General features: G+C 34.0%; 1 long non-coding RNA gene across 1 annotated transcript in view; it reads left to right on the top strand.

Moving 5' to 3' along the window:
• LOC138708024 (uncharacterized) overlaps window positions 1–16697 on the top strand; it is a 508774-nt gene extending 492077 nt beyond the window's left edge. The window contains exon 4 of the long non-coding RNA XR_011334538.1: window positions 13344–16697. This is a non-coding gene — a long non-coding RNA (uncharacterized lncRNA). The remainder of the gene's footprint in view (window positions 1–13343) is intronic.
• Window positions 16698–17629: the final 932 nt, after the last annotated feature.

Genomic DNA, 17629 nt, shown 5'->3' with positions numbered 1-17629 from the left:
TGTTTGCTATTATCATTGTCTAAAACAAAAGTACTAACATCAAATTTCTTAATATTGCAGTTGTGTTTTAAATTTTAATAACGTATTAAAAAGTTAAGAAGGAATATTCACATAAATTGCATACTAGTACAAGTACTATACTGTACTGAATGAATGAAACACATCATTCATAAAGAAAGTGATATCACAAAGGAAGAGATTGAGTATGACATGATAAGTTGGAATTGTTATTGACGGTATTTTTAGTCTCACGAAAGTGATCAATAAACTAATCAAAACAATATTACAGTACAAAGCAAAGTTACCTAGGTACTGTATATGTTTTAATTGTAACTAATATTACATAACAAAACTCTTATCGCTTTATGCTTTTAAGGTGATATTGGTGCGCAATTTCCTATAATTAGAATATTACATTATTTTCTCGAATCTGCTGACGCTATAGAACTGACTTTTTACAACACATGGGCATATATTTTTTGTATATGATGTAAAAGTAGTTGCTTTGTTAATTAATTTCCTTGGAAACATTTTCCATGCGAATATTTTCAAAATTTTCAATACACTGTGTTCAGTAATACGTGTTTACGATATATTAGATTTACGAAAACATTTTTTCAGCACATGTAAGGCTACTAAATAAACATCTGAAAATTTCATTTTTCTGTAAAAAAAAACGTTGAGAAAATACTCCTTTGAAATAAAAGAAGCAAACTTGTGAAAAATCAATATTAAAATTAAAACTTACATTCTTATAATGAAATTGTACTTGTCAGACAAATCTAAAAATTAATATGGATACAGTTTTAATAAGTTCTCTTCCCTTTATCCATTGAATCAGTGCTGGCCAACTCTGTATATAGCTCGACCAAGCGGCATGTGTGTATGTGTATTTATTCACACTGCAGTGGGTATATTCCCGGTGGCAGTGGTAACTAATTACACTCAATAATGACAATAATAATCTTATTAATTAAAAATACAAATAATAATAATACTAATAATTAATACTAACAATGATTAATAATAATAATAATAATAATAATAATAATAACAACAACAGGGCATATACTACCTCTCTTGTCTATCTCTTTCCTTTCCGCTGTAAAGCGTTCAGGCTCTCCTGAGCTCTAAAGCGCGCGCTTGCGCCTATGGGCATCAGTTTACATGGCTGATCTAATTGATAGAAAAGGAGAATTTGCAGGAGGTGAGGAAATTGAAAAGAAAACGAGACTAATAGGAGAGAAATTAAAATATGGTATAAATATAAATTTTCAGAAGAGAAATAGAGAAAAAATGTAGAAAGGGAACAAAATGAATGATAAACAATTATTCGAAACTGAATGAAGACAGAAACAGGACTTTGAGGTAAAACGACGTGTAATTAGACAAAAATATAGTTTTTTGACAAAGCTGTTAGCAAAAGTAATAAAAATATATATTTACAGTAAATCAGCCATTTCCTTTAATTTTTCAGTAAATGCACATTAATTTTTAGTAAAAATATAATATTCTTCACCAGCGTTATTCCCTGTTGAACTGAGTCGCAGATACTGAACATAAAAGAAATACAGTGGAACCCCGTTTTTCCGGGTCCCGTTAATCCGGATGTCCGATTTAGCCCCACTGATTCTATAAATTTGCTATGTTATTATGCTTGTCTATGAAAAATAGACACGTTCAGCACCCAAATACATCTTTCTTGAAGTATTATGCACTAAAGCTTTTTTGTCGCACAGCGTGCAAACGTCAGGCTATACTCAAAGAAAAGAAACTCACAGACTTCTTTAGTTAAGTAAGTAATTGAATTAATGTACAGTACCCTATTGAAATCGTACTTATACTCGTGTATTTGCTACAATCCATTGTACACAAATGTAAATTTTTTGTTTTTTACTGTATTTAACTGAATAGTACATTGTGAATTTCAATAACGTGTTTGTAAACTGTTTTACTTACCTATGTCAGTGAGTTTTTCGGATTGTCCGGATTTTCGGTCTTTTGGATCGTGCCCAATTCTGTTTGAGGCGGAAAAACAGGATTCCACTGTACTCGCCTATTAAGCAAAATCTCTATTTTTCGACAGACAGACAGAGAAAGGTGGCATGACGAAAAATAATGTCGCATAAGAGAGAATGCAGATAATATGTATTTCCATGAATGTATCTAAATAATTTCTTTTACAATTATAATAAATTTGACTTATATTTCGTAAGGGCGATATCCACTTTTGAGGGCTATAAATAAGGACAAAGTGAAATATCTTTTCTTAGAATCCGGGAAGTGTATCAATCTCAGAATTGATGTGATAAATATTCACTACCTCAACTTTAAGAAACAATATTCAAATATTTAAAATAATTTACAGTTACCGGTAATTAAATGTTCAAAATGGCGTCTGTAAAATATGCTGCGCGAAAGCATTTCCCGTCTAATTCCGCATTTCTCAATATATTTTTACGATTCTGAAAACCTACTATTTATTACTTTAGAGAAAGCATTTACAGCGCGGAAATTTCTAGCTTTTAAAACGAGGTGTAACAGTAACTTAGAATCTCAGCATCACATGCAGGCACACTCTTAAGATATATTCTGCGTCACTGTTGCACCTCGTTTAAAGGCTAGAAATGCCCACGCTCAGCATGCCTGTTCTAGAGCTTCAACTTCTCTGAACATAATCTTAAATTTCTGTAATAATAACCGAATATTAATAATAAATTGTACAATTTTTAACACTAAACATAAGAATAGTCTTCTTTGCACTGAAACATTAGGCACATGAGATAGGCCTATTTTGCTATAAGTCCTTCAGTGAGTTAAATCCTTTAATTTGAAATTAAAAATGTTACTTTTATCATGGTTGCAACAGAAATTAGTGTAGTTAAAAAAGTCGCTTTTCTATCAATGACTTTCTATTGTTACGGAATATATTACACATATGTAAAATAATTTTTATGAAAATTCACACACTAGAAAGAATCCGAAATTTCCTTCCTTTCGCTCTCAAGAAGAATTTAATACAGTCGCTCTTGATGCCTGATTTTGATTACTGTGACACACTCTACACTGACCTTAACACGAGACTGACAGACAGACTACAGCGTGTTCATAATGCATGTGTTCGATTTATTTGCAACATCCGTAGATCTGACCGTATCTCACCTTCACTAAATATGTGGTCCTGAGTCCGTCTCAAAGAGCGAAGAATTGTTCACTCTCTCACGTTACTCTTCAATATTCTTCAGCCCTCTAACCCTAGCTACTTAGCTTCTCGTTTTCAACATTTGTCCTCATATCACGAAATAGATACTCGCTCACAACACCGTATAACACTCTCCATTCCTAAACACAGAACATCCTTCTATTCTTCATCTTTCACCGTCTCTGCAGCTCATCTTTGGAACTCTCTACCACAGCATGTCACAGACTGTCGGACATTATCTAGTTTAAGAAATAAACTGAAATTGCACTTTTCAATTCAGATTCTCTTCAATTATAAGCCCTTTTCTCTGCGACAGTTTTGTTATATATATATATATATATATATATATATATATATATATATATATATATATATGATTCTTTTCTTCCTTTTTTGTTCTCTTGATCACCAGTTGGAATTTAATATCATAGCCTTTTTATTTTGGATTTTGATTTAAACTTCAGATTTTTTTCTTTTTTATTGCTTTATTACATTTCATTTGTTTTATTCTTCCTTACGTTTTCGCTGTTAACTCTTCGTACTGAGTTGCTTTTATTATATTCCAATTTTTAGATCTGTATTTTCTTTTCTTTTTTCTATTATGGTATTATTTTCATATTGGTTAGCGTCGATTTTGTTATGCTATTATTTTTTGTAATAGGCTATGTTAGTATTCCGTTCATTAACTGTTTTTTTTATTATTGCTTTATACCATTTCATTTGTTTTATTCTTCCTTACGTTTTCGCTGTTAACTCTTCGTACTGAGTTGCTTTTATTATATTCCAATTTTTAGATCTGTATTTTCTTTTCTTTTTTCTATTATGGTATTATTTTCATATTGGTTAGCGTCGATTTTGTTATGTTATTATTTTTTGTAATAGGCTATGTTAGTATTCCGTTCATTAACTTTTTGTTAAATTTCAATGCTTGTATACTTTGTTGAGTGTAAGAAAAGGTCCTGTGGTCTTAACTCCGCCAGTATAAATAAATATATACATTGTTGTTGTTGTTATTAAGTATAATCTTTATTTGCACTGAAACGCTAGATACATGATATATTTGACTATAGGGGAGAGTTGGGTAATATCGGACAGTGAGTTTCTTTCCTCTACCACCTGATGATAGTACCTGAATGACATGGTTACGTTCTGTGATGTCGCGTACAGAAACGTAACCTTGTCATTCAGGTACTACCATCCGGTGGTAGATGAAAGAAACGCACTGTCCGATATTACCCGATGTCCGATACTACCCAACTCTCCCCTATAGGTTTTTCAGTGAGTTAAATCCCCAAATTTGAAATCAAAAATGTTACTTTTATCATGGCTGCAACAGAAATTAGTGTAGTTAAAATTCGCTTTTCTAACAATGACTTTCCATTGTTGCGGAATATATTATTAACAGAACTGATTTATTTCGCTCTAGTTAGCTTAGTTTTCGTAAATGTTCAGTGTGATAAAATTTTCAAAAATATACACGTGAAACCTCTGAAGGTGATTCTCAAATTATTTCCACCCATATCTTAATTAAAATTCTTTTTATGCATTACGAACAGTGTGCATGCTGCGATAAAGGTACACACAAGCCAATGTGTCCGCTCCTCTCCCCTTCTCCATAGCACCTGATGAAAACTCCAAATTGTATTTTAACATGCTCTATCAACAATGTTCCTTGTACGTCAGAGCATCAAGTAATCACGGCACAGAGCATGTTAGTTTATTTTCATTCCCTTCTTAATTTGTATTCAGTTCAAGTACTTGATGAGTTATGATGGGTCTGCTACTTGCCGGAGGTTATGTTGTCCTGACAGACAAGGCCGAATACTTCCTCATGGATAAGTGATAATGAACAATTCAACAGGGTTAAACGGGAGCACCCAAAGAAAACATGCAACATCTCTCATTGCGTCAGGCCTAACTGGGCAGGGCATGGTTGCGCCCCACGGTCAGGTAAGATGCAGCAGATAAAAAGGGTCCCTGTTTTGTGGGCATAGTTGCGCCCCGTTCCGATCAGGTAGAGAAAAGGGGCATGGCATAGTTGCGCCCCGATGGAATAGGTAGAGAAAAAGACATAACGGGAACTCGAGCCTCGTTTTATTTCATTTTATTTTATTGGGTTATTTTACGACGCTGTATCAACATCTAGGTTATTTAGCGTCTGAATGAAATGAAGGTGATAATGCCGGTGAAATGAGTCCGAGGTCCAGCACCGAAAGTTACCCAGCATTTGCTCGTATTGGGTTAAGGGAAAACCCCGGAAAAAACCTCAACCAAGTAACTTGCCCCGAACGGGATTCGAACCCGGGCCACCTGGTTTCGCGGCCAGACGCGCTGACCGTTACTCCACAGGTGTGGACTCGAGCCTCGTAATCAACCAATCTTATTGATTTCTTATTCGATTTAATATTCATTATCGATAGCGTTAAAATGAACACCATGATTGGCAGTGCTTTATTAACTGTTTTTCTACCGTTTATGCAGTGATTATCGATATCTTACTGTTAATATGAACACCATGAAGTTGGCAGTACTTTATTAGCTGACATATTCAAATGAGTGAGTCGTTGGGATATGGGGCCTTAGCAATCTTGACATTTTATTAGTGATTTTCACACCGTTTGTAGCGTATAGTGAGGTTAATTTAACCCTGCGTTACTCATGTTATAAATATTCTCACCATTGCTCAGGTGGGGTTTCACAAACCCCATTTTAAATAACTAATATATTTTTCCGCAAGTTTCAGAAATCAGATAAACGCAATTAAATATACTATTCTTAGTTCACTTAAACAATTTCTTAAGTGAACTCTTCTGGATGTGACTGAAAGGTATACAGATGCACAGAGTACACACTAGCTCCATCTCTTAGATTTTCGTTGAAATATATGCACCGGGGTTTACCACACCCCACCTGAGTAATGCAGGGTTAAAATGAATGTTAAGTTTAGTGAAAAGGGTAAAGAGTTAATAATTCACAATGCTTCTAAGTTTCGATTTGCGAAACCCTGTACCGTAGGGTTAAGATATCGATGTACAAACAAAAATTGCAGTTCATTTATTGTGTGTGATCGATAAAAAAGGTGTTATTTTAAATAGCAAAATTGATCATATGCTACCTGATTTCAGTGCAGCTACCACTATAATATTTTTAAGTAGGTCTAATTTATTTATTTTATGACAATCACTTTCGTGTGTACTATGCCCATCGGAGCGCAACTATGCCATGTCCATTCTGTTACATGACTTCTTCGGGGCGCAACTATGCCATGTCCATTCTGCTACCTGATTTCTTCGGGGCGCAACTATGCCATGTCCATTCTGCTACCTGATTTCTTCGGGGCGCAACTATGCCATACCGGCCTAACTGCAGTTCACTCAGCTCACAACTTCTTACCTGGGCACGAAGTTACTTTCCCCATCCCTTCACTGATTTCCTCCTTTTATTCATTCATTTATTTATTCATAGTTTCCTGCCCAAGGGCAGATCGTTCACTGCAAACCCAGCAATCTCCAGTCTTCTCTTTTTTTCCGTCTACCTCTTAGTCTCCACATGCAATCCATATATCTTAATTTAATTCAATTTATTTATTTTAATTTGTATTTATTTATTTTAAATCCACCACCAACAGAAGCAAGCTTCCAATTATAGGTGGCTTACATTGATACCTGTACAAAATACATAATAAGAAAAAACATGACAAACAACACAAACGAAAGAAAGATACATAATAGATGCTAGAATATAATATAGCAGTTATTATAGTGCCAAATATCAATATAAAAACGCAAAATTATTTCAAAACTAGAGTGAAATAACATAATACATTTATTCATAATTTAAATATCCAAGGAAATACAATTCTTTTTAATATTGTATGAAATTTTTTAACTGTTAAACTGAAATCTAATTGAGAATCACAGTTTAAAGACAGAGAGTTGTAAGTATTAGACATAACAAACAATGGAGAGTTCTTGAAGAAAAAAAGTTCTAGGAATTGGAATGACGAAAGATTGCCAATGTCGTAATTCTGTTCTTTTTACATTGAACTGAAGGAATTTAAGAAAATTACAATTATTCAATATACCGTTAACACTCTTATAGAGTAAAATTTGGCTATTTATTAATCGTCTAGATTTTAAAGTTTTATAATTAAATTGAAAAAGTAATTGATTATATGAAATTTGCTTTACATAAGGCAACACGTGATGTTTTTAAAGATATAAATAAGGTAAAAATCTTTTCTGTATCCTTTCTGTTTGCATCTGATGGGACTGAATGTTGTCTATCATCTGATATCTGATCCGAACTTTTACCTTTCACCACTCCTTTCATTGTACCTTTCAGTAGGCAGTTTTTTTCTTAGCCAGTGCTGCAGCCAGTTTCTTTTTCTCTTCCTGACTAGTTTCAGCCTTATTATTTCTTAAACCACTCTTTAGAGCATAGATTCATTTCTTATTCTGTTTACCCCTTTTATACGTTCCATTCTTCTCCATATCCACATTTCAAACGCGTCTAGTTGTTCCTCTTCACTTGGTCGTAATGTCCATGCTTCTGCCCCATACAGTGCCACACTCCACAAAAAGCACTTTGGTAGTCTTTTCCGTAGTTATTTTTCCAGAGGTCTGCAGAAGATAGATGCTCCTTTTTCTATTATATATCTTCGTTTGCCAATGCTATCCTTTTGACTTCCTAGCAGCATGGCACCAGCTCATGTTACTACTTACAATACACCACAAGCATTTGGAACTGTCCACTTATTCCATTTAGAATTCTCACATTTGCCTTCTTTTTTTCTACTTTCGATAACCATAGTCTTCGCCTCATTTTCATTTATCTTCATCCATTACTGCTCTCAACTGTCATTTAGCTCTAGAAGCATATTCCTTAGTACTGGCTCCTCTTCTGTTAACAACGCTATTTCATAAGCAAGTGTTGCGCATTTTATTCTTCTGCCCCCTACTATCACCTCTCCCACATTCTGAAAACATGGAAACAGTTCTTCACTATATCCTCCTAATAGATTTTGAACAGGTTAGGTGATGAAGGGCATTCTTGTCGTACCCTTCTCCCTCTTCCACTTCCCCTCTGCCATTTTTCTCCCATTCTAATTCTCTGGTGAGCGGGCAGAAGGGCTTAAGTCACTCTATGCAAAATTTACAGGAGGAACTTTCACAGATTTAAACAACTGCTGTAAATCGAAAAGATGAGGTGTTTCGCCTATTTCATGATTTTATTTATTACTGACGTCACTGATTTTACGATCTCTTTTAGGAAACGAGTTTAATGAAGGAATATAAAAATAAAATCTTATATCACAAAAATTAATGACTTAAGCTTTTTTGCACGCCCACCGGAAAATTATGACTCGTTACTTGATATAAAGTTTGCTTAATAGCGTCTTCTGTTTTCATTTCACACCTATTTTCTATTGTAACAAATGTTTTATTTTCTGATTAAACGAAGTAAACTTAGGCTACGATTCTTTTTCTAATGATGCAAAATTATGTTTAGAGAACTTCATGAAATTACATGTTATTAGCATTCTCTATTCCAAAAAAAATAGTTTTCGGCGTGCCATCTTTCTCGGACTCTCAATATAATTATCCTAGGCGGGACAGCCCATAAACGGCCAAGATCGACCAGTCGACTGCTGGCCCATGTCCACGTGAACGATCATCCAACTAGTACGAGATAACTTGTGGTTAGCACAATGATCCTCCGGCCGTTATAGCTGGTTTTCGAAATCAGATTTAGTTACTTAACGTAGCTCCTCTAATTCATCACGATGCTCGATGGCACCGGTCCCATACGTTGCACTGGCGGAAATTTCATGACTTATTCCCTTCCCCATGAGGACTCGAACCAGCGTTCTCTGCCTCTCATGGCCGGTTTCTCCAAGTATTGTTAGAACACTTAACGACTGTTAAACCCTCAATAGTTTGCTAAATACAGTTTTTTCATGTCTTCAACACTAGTTTGGCTTAACAGATTGTTGACTGTTTGTTAACTTTAAATGTAGGATTTCAAGCAGTTAACTCATTTAACAAACAGTTAAACACGGCGGATGACACTACAGCTGTTCAGACAAAAGTTGTGAAAATAATGTGTTATGTCTCTCTTTACGGAATGTTTAGTATCAATGCTTCAAAATACGCAGTGATTAAATAATAAAATGTTTCAGCGCTTCTTTGAGACGAAGACCTGAAGCAGAGAGAGTGAGTAGAGAATTTTATATGATACGGAATTCTCCTCGGAGTTTTGTGTACAGTTGACTACACACACATTCCTGTAATTATTGTCACCTTTTGGTCATAATGTTGAAATTTTTCTGAACAGAAATTCATATTTAGCATTACAACTATAACCTTACTTACAATTATTATTCAATATTAGTCAATACAACTTAAATTTATCAACTTTCTGTACTATATGGATCATGGCCTACTGTAACAGGTTATGATATTATACATGTTTCATGACTTACTCTACAGTACAGAATTTAAATAATAATTTCAGCTAATAAGAAATTGCCTTACATGTGCAAAATCATTACCAACTGCTGTTGAGTAGTTATAATAGTATTAACGACAGTTAAAGTTAAGTGTTGGTTATTTTAAACGAAATTATGTTGAAGAAATGGAAAACATATTAACAAAACGTTAAAAATAAACCAGCTTTTAATTTAACATTTGTTAAGCCAAATTAAACATTACTTGGAGAAACTGGCCATCTGTCTAATAAAATAAACAGTGATTTTGTCTAGCCTATTATGCAAATATTTCCTTCATATACTCAATATCTGCGTCTCAATTCAACTGGAAATGATGCACAGTGCAGTAGAACCTTGTATTAAAATTAATGGCTCTTTATTGAAAAATAACACAAATGGTCGATTTATTCTATACATCGACTATGAAAATTATTTTCATATTTCTATTGCATTAGATAAGCTGGAAATATAATTATATATTCCAAAAACAGTTTCGTCCACAAAATATGTTCTTACATAATTACATTTCGTATCGAAAACTTCTCCATGTATAACTTAAATCCTATGCAAAAGTGATATAACAGGCGTCATTTTGGGAGCGGCCAGGGGAAGAGATTACAATAATTAGTAATTGAGTGCCGTTACTAAAGGATAAGGTGTGAGAGCTACACTTTTAATATTGAAATATTCTATCCTGATATCTGTTTGGAAATGAAAGACGAGCTGGTTACTAAGTGCTCAAAGAAAACTAAAACGTTACCCTTTGCGACATTAGTGGTTGTTACCTATTACAGTATAAATAGAAGTGCAATTATTTTTGCTCACAGTAATTAAAATTTGTTCACAAGAAATTATGTGTGTTCATTTTGTTCCCACCTACTTCATATTAGCAGCAAGTGCATGCAAATTACTTACAGTTTAGATAGATAAGACATAAAAACTAAGTCTATATGTGGAAACTGTAAAGGTACTATAAAATGGGGTAAACTTGACAGTAAAACGAAGCAAAATTCGATGGTATTTAGGTAAAGGGATATAAGTAATAAAAATGAGTTTCGAAGTAATTGAAAATTAAACTTCGAACCCTTATTGCAAGTAATTTTCTGCACAAATGAAACACATCAAATGCAAGTATTATTTTGTTTTTGCACACCCACTTGTAGAATTTAACTTGTGTATTCACCTGGGGAAAAAACTCCATTTGTAGAACCCCCTTTACACAAACACCATGAAATTAAATCAAATCTGTCCCATTTATGACTTAAAATAAAATATATACTGAAGAAATGGAGAAAAAATAATGAACTTTAAAAATATTTTCACTGCATTTGACAGCATGGTTGAAATCCTTGTAATGTCCAATTTACCTCAACTTACGGTATGGAGAATAGTTCATTTCAGAATGAATAGGCTGGGAGTACACCACATGATATACCGTATAAGGTATTTTCTAAAATAAATCTAGCCTTCAAGCAAAGACATAAATGTCGCCTCTGATTATATAATAATATAATCTCAACTCTTCCGTAAATAGAGTAAATGGAGACTTTTTCTATAAAATAATAATATCATATAAAGGGTGTTCATAAAATGTCGTCTGAAGAGAAGAGCACGTGATAGAGATTATCAGGTTAGTGCAAATTCAATATAGTGGCCTGGCCCATAACTTGTAATTTTATCCCTCTAGTGAAATGCGGTACAACAAATTTAAACAGATAATTGTCCACACATCAAAGCACTGCATCATTTTATTTCACTACAAATGACTGAATTCAATATATTTGGAGCGAATTGTATGGTGAAAACTTGAAACGTACGTTAAGCAAAATAAAACGCTGCACCAATTTCACTAGGGGACATAAACCCCCAGTTAGAGGATAGTTTCCTATGTTCAACTTCAGTAAGTTGATGTTCTATTGCACGTAAATCCTCTATAAGTACATACCAAATGAATGATTAAAAAATATTGCAAGGCTTTGTAAGTACTTAACAAAACTAACCTATATGCTGAGGAGTTTTTTTTTCAGTATCTTAAAATTCTGTCGCTTCAGTAAGATTTGATACTTTGAAATTCAAATCAATGGCAAGCATGTAACTACACTTCTATTATATGTTAATAAAAAAAAATTGTTGTGAAATATATATCATAGTTTTTGGATTAATGATTCGAATCTATTACTTCTTCCAGGATTACTAACAGCAGATCATTATTCCTTGATCTGTATTCATTACTAATTTTGCTGGTTTTGGAATCCTGGGTATATTCTTAAAATTATTCTTGAGGTACTTGTATTGATTTAGTTTAGATTGTCCAGGAATTGAAGTCGAGGCGTGTGCATGGGAAACCGATAGATTAATTTATGCCTATTGTGCTCTATTTCAAATTATAATATAATTTATAATTTATATAATTAATATTTTCTCATTATTCATAGGAAACCAAAGTGCTTTGGATGACCCTGAACTTAACACTGTTAACAGTTTGAATGATTAGTAACTTAATTATTAAATTTACGGTGTTTTAACATTCATAATCTGTTGGGTACTGCTGCTTAAGAAGTTGGTAAACAGCCCACTAATCTAACATATTAACATTTTTTCTAATACGTGTGTGACATCGCATCGCTTTAGTGTGAGTGCAAATTTTGAAAGTGTAACTAGGAGATACAGCGGTAGAAAGTAAATCTACGTGCATCAGTGTTATAGTGCGTCATTTTCAGATGTGTAGTTGATGTAAACGTAAAGAGATCTGCATAAATGTTGTTTCTTTTTCTTTACAGTGATATCTCTTACTAGGTTTTCCTGTATGTTTAACATCATAATTAATTTATAGAATCGCTGATGAACAGTTAAGTTATTTGAGTAAATAGATAACAACTTCGCTGTGTTAACATTATACATTTTTGGTGTTATGTTAACTGATTGACTAGTTTCGATGTTATTTGCATCATTCTCTGAATCCTAGTGAGTTTTTTGTTTTCTTGTTTTGGTGGGGTGTTGTCATGATTGTATCGAAAGGGGTGTGTGTTCTGAAATGAAATTGAGTGTTGAGGATGTGTTGAGGATGTTTTTTTGTGTGTCTCTAGAACAGGGATGCAAAACTGTGCTACAATTGAAGCACATGTCATAAGTCGGAACACGTAACTCATCTCTTTCCTTCAACCCTCAAGAACAGTGTTTCCAAACGTCACACAAACGTCATTGAAGGCTCCGGTCTTGTGGATGGGGGAACGAACTCTTTCCCCAGGTTTCCACCCCTCTCTTTCCCAGTTCTGCAACCCTGCTCTAGAACAAAACGAAATTTACAGACGCACAAAAAGACACATCACATCCTCAAGAAAAATCTGTTATTTCACAACGATTGAACTTCCAGTTGAATCTTGGATACATAGAATGTTGAAAAAAAGGGACACAAATTTTGATAGTAGATATTATTAAAAAAGAAATGAAAAGATCTTTAAGAAACGTAAGTTAAAAAAAGGTTTCTCGAAATTAAAGAATTTGTCCAATTTATAGTGCAGTAGCGAAAAAAAGTACTGTAATTCGAATATGAAGCAAAAACACCACATTTATATGTGATTAGGTTAGGCTACGTCTTACGTTAAGTTCGAAGGATACCATTTGACGATCTAGAATTTTCTGTATTTCAAGGACAATCAACAATAGGAGGCAGTATGTCAGATTCGTGAGTAACAAGGAATTCTCGAAGGAACGCATGCTTCTCTCTGACGAAGAACTGATCATTCTAAACCACATGGAACTCCTAGACACAGCTGTATAAAAGTCACTAACTATAGGTTATTTTGAGCTGAAAGTTAGTAAACAATTCGAGGTTAATTTCTACGTATGTTGTATAAAATTAATTGAGGACCTAACATTCTAAAAGTGCTAAGTGCCGAAAACAACTTTTTGAGATATTTATGAAAAAAAAACACTGCGAAATGCATGTTGAGATACCTACAGCACCGTCTTTGGCACACGAATGAGTCACTTACAGTTTAAGGGTTCAGAACCATAGTGGGCCAAGCGCCATTTACTAAAACCGTAGAAAACAAGGGTTAAAATGAAGTTATTACCATAATTCAGTGGAAACATATAGCAAGTAATATAAAGTATAAACAATGAAACTAAGTGATATGCCAATCTTCATTAAATTATGGTATTCACTTAACTTTAACCCTTCCTTTCTCCTTTTTTAATAAATGGCGCTTGGTCCACTATGGCTCTGAACCCTTCAGTTGACCTACGACAAAGACAATTTAGTATGATATTTTCATATGGATGTTCCTCCCTTAGGTTGAATAAAATGAAATTTGAAAAATTGGCACTTAGCACATTTTGAATGTTAGGTCTCCAATTATAGAACATGTAATCTAGGTTTAGTACTAAATGAGATTTGCAATAAAATATGTGGCAATATCAAGAAATATGAAAGAAATTCGTGTGTAAAGCTACTCGATTTTTAAATGTTTCGCCAGTGAGAGACAAAACACAATCATCACCGCCCCCTGAATATGCATCTCACTTCATGTGAGGATAACAATGAATATTGCATTGAGAGCATGATTTTGTTTTGTTTGTGGTTGTAACTGAGGAGGTAACCTTTCTTCAAGTTCTTCCACTACAAATTTTGTTAACCTAAATGTAATTTTAAATTGTTTCTCATCGAGTTCAATGAACGGGTTTCCCGTTCGTGGAAAACATGAGGAACATGGCGTAATTCAATATCATCAACAGATGTGATATCAGAATAATCTGTAAATAAACACATGCATTTGTAATTTAACTTTTACCTAGAAAATACATTAAGTGTGTAGACTATAACACCATTTCACCGCAATCGGGATATAAAAATTAACTTAAATCTATCTAAATTCAGTGAAAATAAACTTTACTCACAATTTTACTTGTGAGCAGCAGCGAACTTGGCAGCTACGTAGGGCCCCGGCCAGGGAAAATAATGTAATCTCTGGACTATAGTGAGGTCATCCGTTCATTTGCAGAAAGAAAGTTTGTCTCTTAGCAGTATGATCTTGTAATAAAATTATAAATGTATAAATTGTAATGTGTAAAGGAGTATAGTTGGTACTTGTCTGTTTCATTTGAGGGGATCAGAAGCAAAAGAGTATAAGTGTACTTAAGTCATTTTTGACAAAATGTGGTTGAAAGTATTTAAGCTTTCGTAAATTCCTTGAAATATTTTATTTAAATTTTAGTGTATGATGTGATTAAAATATATAGAATGTTAAAAAAAAGGTATTCAATATTTTAGGAGGTGATAGTGTCTATTAAAACAAGAAAAAATGTCTAGTAAACATGGGTCCTACAACACATACTTTCTGAGATCTGAACACTTGTTCATAGGAGGTGCTCAATGTGACGTCCATTTATGGAAATGCATTTTTCTGCCATACAATACAACAGACTACCAGATAATCATACCGTACTTGATGGAATACTGATACGTCACAAGCAATACTGAAAACAAAAGTTTCGTTGCGGGTATGAGCGGGGTTCAGCAGAGATGGTGTTGTGAATTTTCGTAATCAGCATGTGTGGACTAATAAAAATCCCCATGCAGTAGAAGAAATAAGGCATCAGCACCGATTCTCAATCAACATATGGGCAGGCGTTCTTGGCGATAGATTAAGAGCCATACGTGCTACCACAGAGATAAACTGGGGCTCGTTATCAGGACTATCTTATTAATGTATTGCCTACTTGTTGGAGTATGTGCCATGCCAGCAAAGACTACAAGTGTGGTTCATGCATGATGGCACACCAACACATTTTCTCCGCAATGTGCGTCAACACCTGACGCTGATATTTCAGGACTGTTGGATTGATCGCGGAGGCCCCACACCTTGGCGTGTTCGTTCCCCAAACCTAAATCCCCTAGAATTTTGGTTATCAAGAACAACCAGGTCAATTTCAAAGATTGCGTGATTCCTTACGTCGAAGGGCAGAGGAATGCATTGCCATAAATGGACGTCACATTGATCACCTTCTATGAACAAGTGTTCAGATCTCAGAAAGTATGTGTTGTAGGACCCATGTTTATTAGACAGTATTTTCTTGTTTTGGTGCGTACTAGTACCTCCTAAAATATTGGATTCTTTTTTTGACACCCTGTATATCCATAGCTTGTCCTGGATTCACTTAACTCATATTCTTAGAAATGTCACTTGTACCCCTTTACTTCTGACCCCCTCATTTCTAATCTGCTTGTCTGTTTTCTAAGGTCAAAGTAGCTACTTTAAATAAATAAAGAAAAAGTAAGCTTTGTTTTTTGGTAAATTGAAGGGGTGAGAATGACATTTTCCGAAGCCACACTTCTAATAAAAATAGTTATTTGTACGAATTCATTTCTTATACTTATGAAGAATCCACTAGAAAATAAAATTTACTCAATAAATGACGTAAGTGTACGCAGCAAAATTTTGACACCGCACCTAAGAGCACTGGACTCTGTATTTTCACTACACTCTCCTGCTAAATCTTGCATGTGTGGCTTAGGACTACGTCATTCTCACCATTTCAATTATCGATTACTGTGTTAATTAGTTAGAGGCCCTGGATCCCTGTGTCCTGGGCTGCTTATAAGGAGAATGTTTTCTCTTTATTTCTATCGAAAATATTTTTGTAAACTTCAGTTAATATGGTTAACATGAGAAATTTCTTCAGTTATATTTGAAGGTTTCAGAGCCATATTGGGCCAAGCGCCATATATTAAAAACGAAGAAAACAAGGGCTGAAATTAAGTGATTACCATATAGCAAGTAATATAAATTATGCACTTTAAAACTGAATTACATGTCACTCTTCATTAAATTTTGGTATTCAGTTAACTTTAAACCTTGCTTTCTCCGTTTTTAATAAATGGCACTTGGCCCACTATGGCTTTGAACCCTTCAGTTAACTTAGAATTAAGACGATATAACTTAAAATTAGTATATATGCAACCTAAAATTCGTAGTTACTGAAAGTTAGTTTGATATTTTTATCTGAGGTTAATTGTTTATAGGACTGGCCCTTATAAGAACAATGGACACATAAAAAGTGGTGTAACACTTATAATATACATTCTTAGTTCTTATTGGACTACACCTCTGTTTCAGCGACGGCAATCTGACCTGTACATGGATGTTGTAATAATCTTGATGTACCGGTATATTTGTTTCGTATGTAGGCCTAAATGTCATATTATTAACTTTTTTTATACAACTTAAATATTGTCTCTTTTACCGGGAAAATCGCCTTGAGAGTAATATTACAAGACTTGTCAATTAGATTTCTAGCTCCGGATAGCGGAAGATTTTTCGAGGCCCGGCATCATTCTTTTTATACCGGAGTAAATAGTTTCCATTTAATAACGTGTCTACCCTGTCAGTCTGTTTCATGACATGCAGGCCCACGTCCTTGAGTCAGACTTGATGACGTCACTGAAATAAAAGCTTTACTGTCATGTATCAAATGCTTTGAATTTTATAATTTAAAACTGTTATTTTTCATTTGTCACGCTCTGGTGATTATATACGACTTATACATGTTTATTACCGCATCGAAGATGTAATGTATCGTTATTACAGTACGTCAGTCCTATTGTGTTCGTAATCTGAAAGATAATTAACTTCAAGCGGACAGTTTCGTTAGTTTAAGTTAGCAAAGGTAACTGTGGAATACAAAAAAATGCGTGACGGTTAACAAATCCTTTTTATTTTATTTTGTTTTATTAATTTGAAAATGTGAACAAAAACAGGATAAACCCAATTACAATGTTCACATATGAGTACAATATTAATTATTTAATACAACAATTGAAGCGGTGAGATCAATAACCATTCAAGTCCACTTCTGGTCATTCATTTCTTGTGAATTTGAAATTAAATATTGGATATTTCCACAAGTGTTACGACTTTAAACGTTGGTATACTACT

Source organism: Periplaneta americana, chromosome 10 (assembly GCF_040183065.1).
Source record: "Periplaneta americana isolate PAMFEO1 chromosome 10, P.americana_PAMFEO1_priV1, whole genome shotgun sequence".
NCBI classification, from domain to species: Eukaryota; Metazoa; Arthropoda; class Insecta; order Blattodea; family Blattidae; genus Periplaneta; species Periplaneta americana.
The sequence above is the reverse complement of the archived record's forward strand: the minus strand, read 5'-3'. Positions and strand labels throughout refer to the sequence as shown.